Source organism: Myotis yumanensis, unplaced genomic scaffold, assembly GCF_028538775.1.
Source record: "Myotis yumanensis isolate MYYU_CA2020_CCGP unplaced genomic scaffold, mMyoYum1.0.hap1 SCAF_2, whole genome shotgun sequence".
Taxonomy (NCBI): Eukaryota; Metazoa; Chordata; class Mammalia; order Chiroptera; family Vespertilionidae; genus Myotis; species Myotis yumanensis.
In genome coordinates this window covers 4,797,919-4,815,179 of record NW_027223753.1, presented here as the reverse complement: position 1 = coordinate 4,815,179, position 17,261 = coordinate 4,797,919, and the positions used below count along the sequence as shown (strand labels likewise).

Genomic DNA, 17,261 nt, shown 5'->3' with positions numbered 1-17,261 from the left:
AAAAAAGAAATACATTCTAATACACGTGACCACATGGATGAACCTTGAAGGCTGTTATAAACTGAAGGCTGTTATAAAATTCACACGTTGAAGCCCTAAGCCCAGTGTGACTGTTTGGAGATGGGATAACCTAATCACTTCCTTCACATGAGCCCTAGCCCAATAGGACTGGTGTCCTTGTAAGGAGAGGAAGCGACACTCGGGACGCCGCTCACAGAAAAGGCTGTGTGAGGCCACAGTGAGAAGAAGCCTGTCTTAAACCCAGGCCGGGGCCCTCAGGGGAACCAGCCCTGCTGGCGCCCCGATCTCAGACTCGCAGCCTCCGAGCGGAGAGGAGATACATTTCTGTTGTTAAACCATCAGTCTGTGGTATTTGTTATGACAGCCATAGGAAATGATTATAAAGACATTACGTGAAGTGAAATAAGTCAGTCCCAAAAAGACAAATACTGTTTAATTTCACATATTTGAGGCATCTAAAGTAGTCAAACTCATAGAGACAGAGAGAATGGTAGTTGCCAGAGGCAGGGGGAGGAGCGGGAATGAGGAGTTGTTATTGAATGGGTATAGAGTTTTGCAAGATGAAAAGTTCTGAAGATTGGTTGCTCAACTACTGAGCTGTGCACATAAAAATGGTTAGGATGGTAAATTTTATGTGTGCTTTACCACAGCTCACACACACACACACACACACACACACACACACAGCTACTATTAAGTTGTTAGAAGGATCATCTATGTGTATATTGAAATTGTCTAGAATGAAGACATGAGAGACTGAGCATCTTTTTTTTAAATATATTTTTTAATTGATTTTTCACAGAGAGGAAGGGAGAGGGATAGAGAGTTAGAAACATCGATGAGAGAGAAACATCGATCAGCTGCCTCCTGCACACTCCCTACTGGGGATGTGCCCGCAACCCAAGTACATGCCCTTGACCAGAATCGAACCTGGGACCCTTCAGTCCGCAGGCTGACGCTCTATCCACTGAGCCAAACCGGTTAGGGCAAGAGACTGAGCATCTTTTTTTAAAAAAAATTATGATTTTATTCATTTCAGAGAGAGGAAGGGAGAGGGAGAGAGAGATAGAAACATCAATGATGAGAGAGAATCATGGATCGGCTGCCTCCTGCACACCCCACACTGGGGATCAAGCCTGCAATCCGGGCATGTGCCCTGACCGAAAATCGAACTGTGACCTCCGGGTTCATGGGTCCAAGCTCAACTACTGAGCCACGCCTGCCGGCACAAAACGGAGCATCTTTTTATGTTTCCTGGACACAAGATTATTGTATGCATGCCTATTCTTTATTCCTTGCCCACTTTTTTATTGGCTTGTCTTTTTCACATAGGCTTGCCTGCTGTCTTTCTATATCCTGATCACTAATCCTTTCATGGTTATGGAAATTGCAATGATCTTCTCCCAATTTGTGACTTTCACTTATTTTGATATAACTTCTAGGAAGTCTTTCATATTAGTCAAGTGTGTCTCTGAACAGTTTGTGCTTTGGGGTCTTATCCAACAGCTTCTCCTATATCTTGTTCTACAATTTCTTTAGCTTTGCATTTCACATTTTCTGTCTTTAATCAACACTTCTTAATTTCTATCCTGGGTTTGGGAGTGCATTTTCATTAATACATTATCACAAGTGCCTTAAAGGCGTGTTTTAAAACATGTAAACTTTTAACAAGTTATTATTTTTTTAATTGAGATTATATTTTGTATAAGATTTTGTAAAACACAACCGGGTGACTATCAGCTTTGCTTTTCTCTATCAGAGCATCTCGCTCTGTGGTAGGTTAGTCTGTATGTCTTAACCTCTCTTGGCCGTGACCTGGGAGCCTGTTGCTCTCCCTAGTTTCTTTGTTCCTCTATTTTATTCTTAATAATAGAGACTGAAATTCATTTCCTTTCTTTGTGGTAATCAACTCACCTGAAGTTTTTATGTCCTGGGAGAAAGTCACTCTAGTCACCTCCCTGATCCCAGACTATTTCTCCCTTCGCCCTGGGATTACAATGAGTCACCTGTTGCCAGGTGAGAGGGTGGAGGGCGCGTGTCAGTGGGCCGCCAAGATCCTCTCTGTGCCTTTCTCTCGCCTCTCCTGGAGGTTAGTGAGAAGCTGCTGTTAGATTGAAGGCAAGGGGGCTCTTCTGGACGTTGGTTGGAAGGCCTTTTGGGGGAGGAGTTTTAGGGCTCATTCTTACAGAATTTTGTTAAAAATATATTTTATTGATTTTTTACAGAGAGGAAGGGAGAGGGATAGAGAGTTAGAAACATTGATGAGAGAGAAACACCGATCAGCTGCCTCCCGCACACCCCCTACTGAGGATGTGCCCGCAACCAAGGTACATGCCCTTGACCGGAATCGAACCTGGGACCCTTGAGTCTGCAGGCCGACGCTCTAGCCACTGAGCCAAACCGGTTAGGGCCTTACAGAATTTTTAAAAATATATATTTTTATTGATTTCAGAGTGGGAGGTAGAGAGAGATAGAAACATTAATGATGAGAGAGAAACATTGATTGGCTGTCTCCTGCACTCCCCCTACTGGGGATCAAGCCCGCAACCCAGGCATGTGCCCTGACTGGGAATCGAACCATGACCTCCTGGTTCATAGGTCAATGCTCAACCACTGAGCCATGCCAGTCGGGCATCTTGCAGAATTTTTATTGATCAAGAGAACATGAACACTCTGTAACTTGTGGACTGCATTTTTTTTTTGGGGGGGGGGTCTTCTCTTTAGGAGACCAAATATCCTTTGTAAAGGTAATTATTATTATTTTTTAAATCCTCACCCGAAGATATTTTTCCATTGATTTTTAGAGAGAGTGGAAGAGAGAGGGAAAGACAGAAATATCGATGTGAGAGAAACACATCGATTAGTTGCCTCCTGCATGCACCCCAACCAGGGCCCAGGTTGGGGAGGAGCCTGCAATCAAGGCATGTGTCCTTGACCTGTATCAAACCAGGGACCCTTCGCTCTATCTACTGAGCCAAACCAGCCAGGGCTATTAAAAAATGTATTGAGCCCTAGCCGGTTTGGCTCAGTGACTCAGTGGATAGAGCGTCGGCCTAAGGACTGAAGGGTCCTGGGTTCGATTCCAGTCAAGGGCACATGCCTGGGTTGCAGGCTTGATCCCCAGTAGGGGGCGTGCAGGAGGCAGCCGATCGATGATTCCCTCTCATCATTGGTGTTTCTATGTCTCTCTCCCTTTCCCTTTCCTCTCTGAAATCAATAAAAAATGTATTTTAAAATATGTATTGAAATACTTAGTTGCTAAAATTCAGTTTTACTCGTCATTTTTTTGGACACAAGCCATTCTAAAAGCACGTGGAGAATGCTGCCACACCCACCGATCCTTCTAGAGGGAGGCCGCCCTCAGCACTGGGCTTGGCCCAGGACACCCTTGTCCCTCCACGGCTACTAGCACCCCACAGGGCCCGGGACCAGGACAGGGTCGGGCCGAAAATGATGAGCGGGGCCATCAGGCTTCTCCCTCTCAGCAACGTTGAGTAGGAAACACTCAAGCCACGAGGCAGGCAGCAGAAGCAGCTCTGCTGGTAAGTCATAAGCCACGGAAAAGCCAGAGAGGCCGTGAGAGGCCACAGGCAAGCCACAATGACGAGGGAGTTGAAGTTATGAGAAAGCAGACACTTAGAAGTGGGGAAAAGCTACATATAAAGGGTGAGGAGGCCAGCGGGTGGGACTTGGGTCCCGTCCTTCCTGTGGCCTCCTCTCTCCTTCTAGTCCCTTCTTTTCCTTCTGTCACATGGTTCAGCTTTGCCTGGTTTTCCTAGTAGAAACGTTCTCACATAATCTCCTGTTACTTGAGATATGTCTCCATTCCTTACAACACAAAGAACAGAACGAAAATGTTCTTTCTTTTTGTAATCAATGGACTTTATTTTTTAGAGCAGTTTTAGGTTCACAGGAAAATTGAGCAGAAAGTAGAGTTGCCCTATACTCCTTCACCTCACCCCTAGTTTCCTCTATTATTAACATTTTACATTAGTGTGGTCCATTTATTACAATCCATAAACCAATATTGATACATTATTAACTAAAGTCCATAGTTTACAATAGGGTTCACTGTGTGTGCATTGTACGTCCTGTGGACTTTGACAAATGTATAATGACATGGATCTACCTTTAGCAGTGGTTCTCAACCTTCTGACCCTTTAAATACAGTTCCTCATGTTGTGACCCAACCATAAAATTATTTTCATTGCTACTTCATAACTGTCATGTTGCTACTGTTATGAATCGTCATGTAAATATCTAATATGCAGGATGGTCTTAGGCGACCCCTGTGAAAGGGTCGTTCGACCGCCAAAGGGGTCGCGACCCACAGGTTGAGAACCGCTGCTTTATAGTATACAGATCAGTTTCACTGCCCTAAAACCCCCTGTATTCCACCTGTTCATCCGCCACCCCCCATCCCTGCCAACCACTGCCTTTCCTTCCTTTCTCACGATGTCTTTCCCAGACATAGTTCTGCGTTTCCCAGAATGTCATGTAGTTGGAACCACACTGTATGCATGCAGCCTTGTCAGACTGGTTTCTTTCGCGTAGTAATGCCTTTCAGGTTCTTCCATGCCTTTCCATGGCTTGGCGGCTCATTTATTTTTGGTGCTGAATAATATTCCATAGAATGGATGAACCAAGGGAATTCTGGATGCTTCCAAGTTAAAATGCTCTTTTTAAGAAAAAAAAATGACATAGCAGAATCTATTCTGGCAGTTGTGTTAGGAGTTGAGAGGGCTGGGAGTGGGGGTATTGTAAAATTAACATGCCTCACATGTTGAATGGGTTAGGGAGGCATTCAAGTGAGTGCCCAGACATGCCCAACACAGACACCGAGGTGTGGATGCAGGGGCTGAAATTTCTCTGGGTTAGAGTTATCTGCCTGTTTGCTCTGTGTGTATAATATGCTTGGACTAAAGAAGTGAATATTGCCCTGACCGGTTTGGCTCGGTGGATAGAGCGTCGCCTTGCGGACTGAAGGGCAGGTTCGATTCTGGTCAAGGGCATGTATCTTGGTTGCAGGCACATCCCAGTAGGGGGTATGCAGGAGGCAGCTGATCGATGTTTCTCTCTCATTGATGTTTCTAACTCTCTATCCTCTCCCTTCCTCTCTGTAAAAAATCAATAAAATATATTTAAAAAAATAAGTGAATGTTGGTGGCAACAGCACCTGCCACATCAATGCTGTATGGTTAAATTCTGGATCCCCCAAATGACCCGTGAGGCTCTACCATGCATCATTTCTCCTGGACTCCTCCCGAGGGCCCCTTTGTGACCAACGCCAGTTTTCTTTGTTCACCATTTAGACAAAATCGCGTTTGTGGATAATTTTTAACTCCCCATAATTATGCCTTTATTTTCCTCCAACGTAAACCTAAGTAATTTACGGATAGGTGTGGAGGAAGTGTTTACCTTGAAACGCAGCGTCCCCCGGGGTAGAACTTGCTGGCTCCTTGGCTCACTCGGCTCACAGTGGACAGCTGTTTATAAGGGGCTGTGGACTAGCACGTCTCGGCGAGATCGCAGACAAAGGAGGAGGCCTGCTAATGTAATGATCAGACTTGGAACTGGGCCAGGACAATGAAACTCAGCGTCTCCTTCCCTTAATTCTCCCACAAAGCCCTAGGAGACTTTTCGGTAACCACTAGTGGTCAGAAGTCAGATGCTGGATTTAGACCTCGTCCAGAAAACGGCTCAGTGTCCTTGGGCAGCATGCTGGGGCACTGGCTGGCTCCATGTGACTCAGAGAAGGCGTCACTCCACTGCGTCTGATGTGGTTCAGTGGAGCGCAGTTTCCTTCAAATGCATCTGTCAGTGTGTTGGTAACCAGACCCACTTCTGCTTTGGTGGAAAGAAAAGTCACTGGAGTCTGGAGTTGAATCAAGAACCTTAATTGCTAGCCACCCGCAGTCACGTCCAAACAACGGAAGAAGGCTTCTGATTTGTGATCCTTCTTTTTGGGAAAAGCTGTTTCACTTTTGTATGTATCTGCATGCATCACACGGCCTCCTGCGACAAGCCCAATAGTCACCCATTCTCCATTCCAACTCAGTGCAGGGACTTTGAGAAAGGCTGTCAAGGGTACTTACGCGGCCTGAGGGAAAAGACGGGAGAGGGAACAATTCTGATTTACAACAAATTGTAAAGCAAAAACCCACTGTGGGTAAATGCAAGGTGAGTGAGTGGTGAGCGCCTGCAGCAGGACCCCTGTGAGGAGGGAGTAGCCAGTCCCCGCCTTGCTCAGTGCAATGGTAGGCAACTGAAGCTCATTATTGGCTTGTGTTTGCACTACATCAACTTGGAAGGCAATTTCAAAGACAATGCCTAGAAACAAGCTTCAATTTGTTACCAGACTTGATAAAGCACTCCAGTTGTCCTTAAGACATTTTCTAGAATCCTCACTCGAGGATATGTTTTGCTGATTTTTAGAGAGAGAGGAAGGGAAAGAGATAGAGAAAAACATTGATGCGAGAGAGAAACATCAATCCGCTGCCTCCTGCATGCACCCGGACCAGGTATCGAACCCACAACCTAGGATGTGCATTGACCAGGAATCAAACCTGGAACCTTTTTGGTGAATGGGATGATGTTCCAACCAACTGAGCCACCGGGCCAGGGCATTGTAAGACATTTTAGACGAAAATAATTTACTCGTTCTAAAGCTTGAGTACTTCTGGTGAATTATGAAGACTGGTTGCCAGTGAAATGTTCATAGAACTTAAATTGTGTGTGTGTGTGTGTGTGTGTGTGTGTGTGAGAGAGAGAGAGAGAGAGAGAGAGAGTTATTATTTATTTATTTTAAAAATATATTTTTATTGATTTCAGAGAGGAAGGGAGGAGAAAAAGAGAGAAACATCAATGATGAGAGAGAACCATTGATCGGCTGCCTCCTGCACGCCCCCTACTGGGGATTGAGCCCGCAACTTGGGCATGTGCCCTTGACCTGAATGGAACTAATCGATGCTCTATCTACTGAGCCAAACCAGCTAGGGCAAATTTCTTTTTTATTTTAAAAATTATACATGCTTGATGTAAAGAGAAAAAAAATCAAACAAATCAGTAGACTGAAGTAAAAGTCAGTCTCCGGTTCCCTCCTCACTCTCCGTTCCGTGCCCAGTGGACTACATTCTCCCGGTGGCTATGTTTCTAGACATTTCTGAAGCTTATACAAATTTGTCCTTTTAAAATTACAAATAGAATTATACTTTACATAACTGTTGTGTGACTTGCTTTTTTCATTTAACTCTGAATCCTGGTTATCATTCCATATCAATTCAGATTTACCTAATTCTCTTTGAACCCTGTCAAGTATGCCATTGTATGTTTAAACATTATTCATTGGTGGATGTTCAGGTTTTTCCAGGCTTTCACTATTATAAATAATGTTGCAAGCTTCTTGTATATATTTGTGTATAGTTATGCAAAATTATTTGTAGAATGGCTTTCTAGAATTGCTGGGCCAAAGGGTATAGCTATTTAATATCTTCATAGATAGTGCCAAATTGTGTTCTGAAAAAATGGTATGGTTATATTTTTTCACCAACAATGCATCAGAGTGCCTGTTTTCCCACATCCCCATCAATACTGGATATTATGAAGTAAAAAGGAGTTCTAATCTAAGAGATGATTTTAATTTGCATTTATTTCATTATGATTATATTGTGTTAAGGAAGTTAGCTCTTTATTTTAGGTGTTAAAAATATTTTCCCTCTGCTTCTTCCATTCATTGCTTTGGTGTTTTTTATGCCTTACAGAGATGTAAAATATTTACGCAGTAAAATTTATTGGTGTTTTCCCTTTATGGCTTCTGGGTTTCCTGTCATGCTTAGACAGAACTTCCTCAATCATGATTTGAAAAAGTTTTAGTATTCCTTTAATACTTTTATGGTTTGATTTTTAAAAAATCATAAAATATCTGACATATACAGAAGAATAAGCATAATCTATATGTAGGTTATAGAGGACAATAATAATGTAAACACCAGTAAACTCAGCCTAAGAAATAGTGGTTTAGTGATTCAGTTTTTACATTTAAAAATATCCATCTGTAATTTTGGGGAGAGTTTAGGAATAATAAGAATGTAGTTTAAAAAATGTTCTGCATTGACTGTGTTTTTCTATATAGCTATTTGGTTGTCATATCATTTATTAAACTTTCCTCCTGGCTTCTTTTAAATAATGGTATTGCATTTCTTTTCTTTTTTAAACATATTTTTATTGATTTCAGAGAGGAAGGGAGAGGGAAAGAGAGATAGAAACATCAATGATGAGAGAGAATCATTGATCGATCGGCTGCTTCCTGCACGTCCCCCAATGGGGATCGCGCCCACAATCTGGGCATGTGCCCTGACTGGGAATCGGACCATGACCTCCTGGTCTACAGGTCGACACTCAACCGCTGAGCCACACTGGCTCGGCTGGTATTGCATTTCTGATACCTCTGAATACAAAATAAGACCACTTCTACCTGTAGTAAGATACATAAAACAACTAACCAAAGTCCTTGATATTTTCAGATTCAGTAACCAAAGTCATCCCCATTTTCTAAAGCTTGCTGGAAAGAGATTAGGAAACATTTTTAAAAAATCCTCACTTGAGGATATTTTTCCATTGATTTTTAGAGAGAGTAGAAGAGAGGGAAAGAGAGAAATAACGATATGAGAGAAACACATCAATTGGTTGCCTCCTGCGTGTACCCTTACCAGGGTCTGGGTAAGGATCCAGGACCCTTCAGTTTGCAGGCTGATGCTCTACCCACTGAGCCAAACCAGCTAGGTCAGGAAACTCTAATTTCATAATGGGAAAACAACCCATCTGACCTCTTTTACCTTAAGCAAGTTATTTAACTCCTCTAAGACCAGTTTCTTGACCTTTAAAATGGAGATAATAATAATGACACTTCATGGACTGTTGTCAAGACTAAATGGGCTAAGGATGCAACATGCATGGCCTGATGCTTGGGACGCATAAGCTTTTGATCCACGGTTTCATAGATGTTCTTATTAAAATGTATTATTATGACCTTATCAGTCTCTCAGATCCTCAGAAGGAAGGCTGTACTAGTATGTACTCTCTGGCTGTATGGCTGGACCACAGCTCTTGTGTGGGATTGTTAAACAGGTCTAGTTTGCTAATTTTATGGCCCGATACCATACTATTATGCTTTACAACTATGTGGAACTTTGAGATTTCTAAATCTACATTGTTATAAACAAATGAAAAGGATGCCCCTCCCTCGTACCACAGTAAATGTAGTTTCCTGATCTCCGGAGCCCCTCTCGTCACTGCTGCATGACCCACAGGGTCCACAGGCATCATCTGGGAAGCGATGTCCATTTGCCCACCACCCGCTGAACCTTGGTTAGAAATCGTGCTCCTGTAAATGTGGATTTTGAATGAAACCAAAGCCATCTAATACACTTCACCCCTATTTCCAAACTGATGTTGAATAGTTTCATCCATATCTGGGATGTGGAGAGTTGTTTATTGAATCTATTATGCTGTGAGAATTCAGTTCTCACGTTATTAGGTATATAAGGCAGTATTAACCAGTTTTCCCGTTTCACAGCTGAAGGAATTGCAGCAGACAGGATTTCTCTTCCTCAAAGTTCCTGGGGTGGGGTGGAGCGGAGGTAGAAGAGGGTATAGAAGGATAAATGATGATGGAAGGAGACTTGACTTTGGGCAGTGAACACACTAAATACAATATGCAGATGATGTATTATAGAATTGTATACCTGAAACCTATATAATTTTATTAACCAACGTCACCCCCAATACATTCAATTAAAACATTTAAAAAATTACTTGGAAAGGTAATGGCTAAGTTCTATTTGTTTTTAGGTCTCGCGGGTCACAGTCCAATAATATCTGCTATTTAAATTTTTCCTAAAAGAAAATGTTGCTCCAGCCAGTGTGGTTCAGTGGTTGTGGGAGGTCACATTTGGATTCCTGGTCAGGGCACATGCGATCCCCAGTAGAGGGTGTGTAGGAGGCAGCGGATCCATGATTCTCTCACTGATGTTTCAATCCCTCTTCCTTCCTCTCTCTGAAAATAAAACATTACAAAAAGTGTTGGATGTGAAATTATAATCTGAATGACATTCTAAAGAGAACAATGATCACTTTATATGAAAAAATGAGTTAGTTATTTTGTGCTATGCTCTATCCCTTAATTATTCTTTTATATAGAAATCTGAACTCCTTCAGGAGAAGTGTGTGGCATAAGGACACCAAAAAGCATTGAAAGTATATTAACAAACAAACAATAGGTTGATGGTTCACCCTGGGTTCGTGCTGGGGTCTGTGAAAGAACTCAATAAACATGCTATGCATTTCAAAAACTGCTAATCATAATTAAAATCTCCAAGACCCTTCAATCCTATAACTTACATTAAATAGAATATGAGCATTTGGCCTGCCCCTCACTTCCCTTAATGGCATCGGAGACCCTGTGACTTCTCAGTCTTCGGGGGAATGGGAGAAAACAATGTTTCTCAAAGACAACAAGGTGATACTGTGTTTCGATTTTTTTTTTTTATTCCCTCCACCCCCCAAACTTACGGCACAGAGTTGTGTACACTGCTCTCTCTTTCTAAAATCCCCTCTGTCGGCGGGTACAGTCCCTTCTTTATTCCCTGATGAGACTTTGCAGGCTTTTCTTCTGACTCTTTTCGAAAAGGCAGCGCGATCCGCCAATTTCCTTTTCCTCTTTCTTAATCTTTTGCCATAGGCTTATTTTGAAAACGTTAATGCTCATCAGGATTTCGAGAGTCCTTAGCGAATTGTTGGAACCCATTCCGCGCCCCCCAGGGCCCTGAATCCGCGTCTTACGCGGCTCAAAAGGCAGATCGTGACCCTGGTAGTAACCGGAGCAACAGGGCTGCGCGGCCCATCCTGCACCCGGACCTGCCCGCGACGCCGCGGCCTCCGCCCCGCACACACACGCGCCCCGCGCGGAGCCCAGCCCACCGCCCGGCCGCGTCCCGGGGCGCGCGCTCCAACCCCGGCCGCGGCGTCGCCAGAAGCCGGCCGCTCCCCACCTTCTCTTCTGCCCATTTTATTAGAAAGAAAAAAAAAAACAGAAAAAAAAAGGAGAGGTCCCGCCCCCTCCGCCCGGTCTCCGTCTCCCATTGGTCCTTCCTCCGCGCGCGTCACGCCGCGAGGGGCCAATAGAGAGGCGCGATACTGCGAGGTGGGCCGGGCCCGAGCGCGGAGTGGGCGGCGGGTCGGTGCAGCAACCCCGCCGCGGCTCGGCCTCCATCGCTGAGGCGCCGCTGCTCCCACAGACGTTCGCGAGCCGCCCCCTGCGCTCCCCGCTTCGTCTTCCTCCCGCACGCCCGAGACGCTCGCCCGGCTCGGTCCCGTCCCCGCCTCCGCCTCCCCCCGCTCGCTCGCCTCCCACATTGTCTCTGCCTCGTTTTCTCTCCGAGTTGAGGGGAAAAAAAATCACCAGCATCCTCAGGGAGCCCCTCGCCCTCAGCAAACAAAACCAGACATGGTCCCGGGCTCCCGCTCCTGAAGGGCCGGCCGAGCGCGGAGCTGGGAGCGGGTGGACCCCGCACGGAAGGTCACGGGAGGGAAGCCCCGCCGCCCCGCCTCCGCCCCCGCGGCCGGCCCCTCTCGGCCCGAGCCCGGCGGCCCCCAGCCCCGTGGGCCTCCCGCCCCGTCCCCCCACTTTCCCGGGAGCCGGCCGAACACACCTCCATTGATGGTGTAGCGCATCCGGGGAAGGTAAGTGTCCAACTTGCCCGCGCGTGGCGGCTGCTCGCTTCTCTGGCCCCCGGTCCGGGGCGCGGGGCGTGGGGCCCGGGGTGGGCGTGGATCCCGGTCCGCTGCGAGCCCGCGAGCGGAGGCCGGTGTGGCGCCGCGCACGTCCGGGAATAAAGGGCGGGGGACGCGGCCCGGGCGGCCGGGTGACCGTCCCGCTGGCCGTCCGGGTGACCGTCCGCTGGCCGTCCGGGTGACCGTCCCGCGGGCCGTCCGACCGGCTCCCGGCGGCTGGTTCCTGCGCCCGCCGGGCTCGTCCGCGGAGGCTGAGCTGCCCCGGGGGCTCCGTCCCCGGCGGCACCGGGAGCGGCGAGGCGGCCCGGGCGGAGCGCAGCGTCCCCGGCGCGTTTGTGGACTCGGGGTCCTGGGGGAGGACTTTCCTGCAAGTCTTCGTTCCCACGTTGGCCAAGACGCGCTCTCTTTTTTGTTTGTTTGTTGGTTTTTTGTTTGTTTTTGTTTTTGTTCTCAATCTCTAGTTCTCCGATGACTGAATTACGAAACCAAACTCAACTTGCAGCGGAATAAGGATTCTTATGCTCACGTCTTAGTTCTGCTCTCGGAAAGAGAGCGGCTCCTATTCTAAAATGTTTAAAGGTTTTGGGAACGAAAGAAGCCGTTTTGCATAGATGGTGTGTGTTGGGGGGCGGGGAGTGGTTTATGTTTTGGGTTTCCTTTGAAACCGGTTGCTGGAGAAGTTGTTGAAAGGAACACAACATGATTCATTGTGGAATTGTCATTTCCCTCTGCCTCTTTTCCAAGGGTTTGCTTACAGTTTTTTTTTTTTTTCTTCTGGATCACAGACTTCAAACATTGATTTAAGCAGAATGTGTCCTTGAGAAACTGGGTGTCTTAAATGTTTCAGTGTGTGTTACTATTTTAAGGTACATTTAGAAAGTAGTTTTGTGTGGATCCTGAAATAGCTTTCTCCAAAGCAAAAAAAAAAAATGTTTTTTTTTTTAAAAACCCCCAAAAAGGTATCTAGTAAAAGGGGCACTTGGGGAATTGTAATAAAACACACATTTTAATGCAACACAAATGAATGCATCCCGTGCTTAGGTTGGAAACAGTTTTGATAGTTGCTTTCCGTGTCAAGAGCGAGCTTTTTGTCCGGAGTCCCCCGGATTCTTTAGCCTCAGCCTGTTGGGGGAGGGGAGAGAGGCTGGGTCTATGCAATAATAAAATCACCTTCGGGTGGCTGTTGCCTTCCCCGGGTTTGCTTGGGGAGTTGATTCCACCGTAAATTATAAACCAGTTCTGGTTCTGATGGCCTAGGCTGGATGGAAAGCTGGCTTCCAGCTCTCCCTGTTGTTGAGGTCGCAGGGAAAAGAGGCAGCAGCGCGATCTCTCTCTCTCTCTCTCTCTCTCTCTCTCTCCCCCAGGCTGAGGGCTCATTGTTCTTCATACACACATTCATTCTCTCTCTCCCCTATTTGGGACTAGGTTTGCACAGACAAACACAGCTCTTCTGGGGACAGAGGAGAGAGAGCAGATGGGGGAAGGGTGGGTGCATTGCTTTTTCAGCTTTCTTTCCGCCCATCTCATGCCTGGCCTTTTTGGCGACCTTGTAAGAGGCAGAAGAGTACACTGGAAGCTAAAGGACACCCAGAAACATGTTCAGACGCCTCCACCTTCGTGTCTTCCCTTTGCAAACCTGGTTTCTGCTGCTCTTCCTTTTTTGTGCACGTCACGATGAAACCCCTCCTCATGTGTGGCGGCCTGACCGGCAGTGCTCGCCTTCCCCCTGGCCCCTGACTTTGTTGGGGACAGAGATTTGTTCCGTGGACTCTCATTTATTGTATTGATCGACTGTGACCAGGGTCGTCTTTTCTGGGTAGAAGTAGATGGTCTCAGTTATGGTTAAGATCGCGTTTGAGGTTAATATTTAGCAAAGTGTGTGTGGGTGTTTTGACAGATTAGTGGTCTGATGGTTCGATAGGTTTGCTGGCTCTTGGGCTGTCACTGCGTTTTGTTCTGTTTTATGAATAGGGGTTATCAGACGAGATCTGGTTTTCTGCTTTGGATGCTAGTGTAGCGGCTTTCTTCAACAGTGGACAGGGAATAATAGGCGGAGAGGGTCCACCTGGGGTGAACCCGGCCCTGGGCCAGGCATGGAGGCTGGCGTGTGTCATGGCAGGTTGCAGAATAGCGCCTTCTGCTGGTTGATTGCTTTGAAGGACGGGAAGATGAGGATGGGGGAGGGGAGTAACAGTTGAGGCCTAATGATTTTCTTGGATGGCAGTCGTAGTGCTCCTCCACCAATGCCACTTCTCCGAGCTGCTGTACGGATGCCCTTTGCCAGGCAACGTTGCATGGAGGCTTTTTATGTTATTGGCTGTGTCTTGCCATTAATTTGTTCTATTATCAGAAGTATTTACACATGGTGACTTCTAAGGACTCCTTTGAACTGATATTCTTCTGTCACATATGAAAACTTTAGTTTGTCTTGAAATATTAAACAAAGTAGGGTGTTTATTTGTGGTTTTGGTGTGGGAATCTATATATACATTAGCAGTCTTTAAAAAGTTTTCTTTTATTTATTTACTTTATTTTTAAATCTTTATTGTTGGAAGTATTTACATATGTCCCCTTTTTGCCCCCATCGACTCCCTCCAGCCCACCCCTGCCCTCCGCCCCAGGCCCTCACCACCCCACTGTCTGCATCATGGGTTTAAAAAGTTTTCAATATCATTATTAAAAAGTCAAATAGACCTACCCTATAGAAAAGAAAAATCCTAGCACTGGACTCAGAGTTTCCTTTGGGATTTAATAGGGGGAGGATGTGTGTGTGGGGGTGTGAGAGTGGAGTGAGGCAGGTAGAAGGCGGAGGGATAGGGGAGAAGCTCACCAAAATCAGCAATTTTGCATGTGTAATATCATTGCACTGCAACAGTGTTTTCAGTAGTCATGCAAACAGATATAGTCGTCTGATAGAATGACTTACTGTATGGTTTAGATTTAAAAAGTCAGAGGTAAGAGAAAATGTGAAATGAGTGTGCACATAGATTAACACGCCAAATTCCTGGTCAAAGGTTTCTAAACCAAGGTGTAGTTTGAGAGAGAATCTGCTTGACAAATGCCTCAAAGGGTTTTATTATCACACATCTTTTCCCATCTCAATTGTTCTAATGTAGTAAACTGTTGAGAGGTTTGTAGTGGCAACGGGAACTCAGTATAGCATAAATATCTCCCTTCCGGGCTGTCTCCTCGTGAAATGTGATTTCTGATTCACTTTGCTTTCAAAATTTAGAGCAAATCTCTAAAGTTGTATGTCTTTTACAATGAAATATGAACAGTTGAAATGTATTATTTATTCAGTAGAAATAGAGTCATGTAATTTCAATCCCATATAGTCTTTGCCAGTGTTTGTTTCAAGGTAACTAGAGTAACTAGAACCAATTCACAACAAAAAGGTAATCCAAATCAAGAAATATGTGCACCAGTTGTTTTTTTTTTTCAACCTTGACTTACTGTTCAGTCAAATATTTTTAAAAAGTGGGACAGGTCCTAACTGGTTTGGCTCAGTGGATAGACCGTAGGCCTGCATACTGAAGGGTCCCGGGTTCAATTCCAGGTCAAGGGCACATGCCTGGATTGCAGGCTTGATCCCCAGTAGGCGGCATGCAGGAGTCAGCCGATCAATGATTCTTTCTCATCATTGATGTTTCTATCTCTCTCTCCCTCTCTCCCTCCCTCTCTCCCTAAAATCAATAATAATAAAAAAAAAATTAAAAAAAGTGGGACAGTAACCACTGTCAGGTCCTGTCATAATTGTATGTAATATTGAATGTAATAACAGAATATTGTATGTAATAACAGAAATATGCCAGGTGCTGAAAATATATACATACAAGAATATGGGGAAAAAAAAGAATATGACCTGCGCTTTTCTAAAAACCAGTGTATGTTGAGTATTATTAGGGACTTAGTAAGCACCCATTACTTTTCAAATTAGTTTTGAATCTTTAACATCTTGTTCAAATTTCTTTAATTAAAAAAAACATTTAAGTATTAAAATGAGTTGTATATACAAAATTCTTTTGGGAATTGTGTGCTTTCCTACTGACTGCTTCTGGCAGCTTCTTTTGCAGTTGATTTAAAGGTTAAGATAGCAGAAAATTCAGATGTTTGTCATTAGTATAACATAGCTGTGAACTTCATTACACATATGCATACACCCTGAAACAATGCACTATTGTCTTACATAATCAGTTTCTGATAATGCTGTGCTCTGGTTGATCATAGGGGTTTTCAATAACCAGGAATTCCTCTTGAATCATATTTAAGTGGTTGTTAATTATTAGTATCTTGGTAATTATTCCAAATTTATAGTTTTGCTTGTCCTTTTTAAGCGTGATTTTGGTGAGCCTGTTGGCTTGGGCTTGGTTTCTTATCTAACAGAGTTCTAGTGTTTCTTAAATAATGAGAAGAAAGCATTTATGTGTTAGAAAATTGTTAAGATTGCTTAAGCCATTTTAATGAATATTTGATTACTAATAACTAAAACGTTTTCAAATACTAAATATATTTACTAGCTTGGAGTTTTGGTTGGAATTGTGATTGGTATAACTAACTTGGTATGCCAAACAATGTAAGGTGTAACACGTATCTGTATATTAGGTAATTAGGTTGGATAGGATGGCTCATATAAGAACTATGTTTATAAATGAACTATTTGTGTCACTGTAAAATTATTATTTTTATTTGGTAAAATTTACCAGTATATCATTAACCATAAGCAATATATTTAACTGTGAAAATTTTCCTTATGTGGTTAAATTACACATCAATATGACCTCTAATTCGTAGAGCACGTGGTGTTTGAGGAACCTCACAACCTATTTGTCTTTGGGCCTTTGCATCAGCAGGTGAAGCCACCAGTCAGGCCCTAATTTTAAGCTAATCATACATGAGATTTGTAAGGGTTTTGGTTAGGCTTCTTGGTTACCAAGAATAGAAAGTCTCCCAAGTCATCTCAGGTGTTGGAGAAAAATGAAACAGAAATGTGAACCTTGAGAGTCAGGCCTCACAGCAAGACAAGAATCCCAGGTTCAGTGGAGACTTACAGATACTGCAGTACTGTTAGGGGTTCCCCCCCCCCCCCCCCCCCCCCAGCTCTAGTGCCCAGATTACCTTGTTTCCTCCTTAACAGGAAGACTTTGTTGAGCCATACCCTCGTGCCAGGGCTGTGCATGGTTGTTAGCCTGTGTGTAGCATAAGGATGCCACTCTAAAGGGGACAGTATTTACATTAAGGACCTGGCTACTGAAAGAGAGCTTGTGAGCAAGCATGGCCATGCAGCATCTCTAGAGTCCTGGAACAGCAGGGGCCATTCCTACAAAATCCCCATCCAGCCACGGCCACTCGCACACTCAGCAAAGCAGAGCGTGCACATGCACATTCATGGACCTATGCATGTCCACCAGGCTCCCAGAGGGCTGATTCCTGACCCTGTTACTTCTTCTGGA

At 44.7% G+C, this 17,261-nt stretch overlaps 1 protein-coding gene across 3 annotated transcripts in view; it reads left to right on the top strand.

Moving 5' to 3' along the window:
• The first annotated feature begins 11,332 nt into the window (after nt 1-11,332).
• The window catches only part of RERE (arginine-glutamic acid dipeptide repeats), a 392,160-nt gene continuing 386,231 nt past the window's right edge, over nt 11,333-17,261 (top strand). For 2 of the 3 annotated variants that reach the window (XM_070404013.1, XM_070404012.1), the window contains exon 1: nt 11,334-11,760. The gene's annotated coding sequence lies outside the window, so the exon portion shown is untranslated. Of the gene's footprint in view, nt 11,761-17,261 lie in introns of all 3 variants that reach the window. The other variant, XM_070404007.1, reaches the window with a different exon arrangement.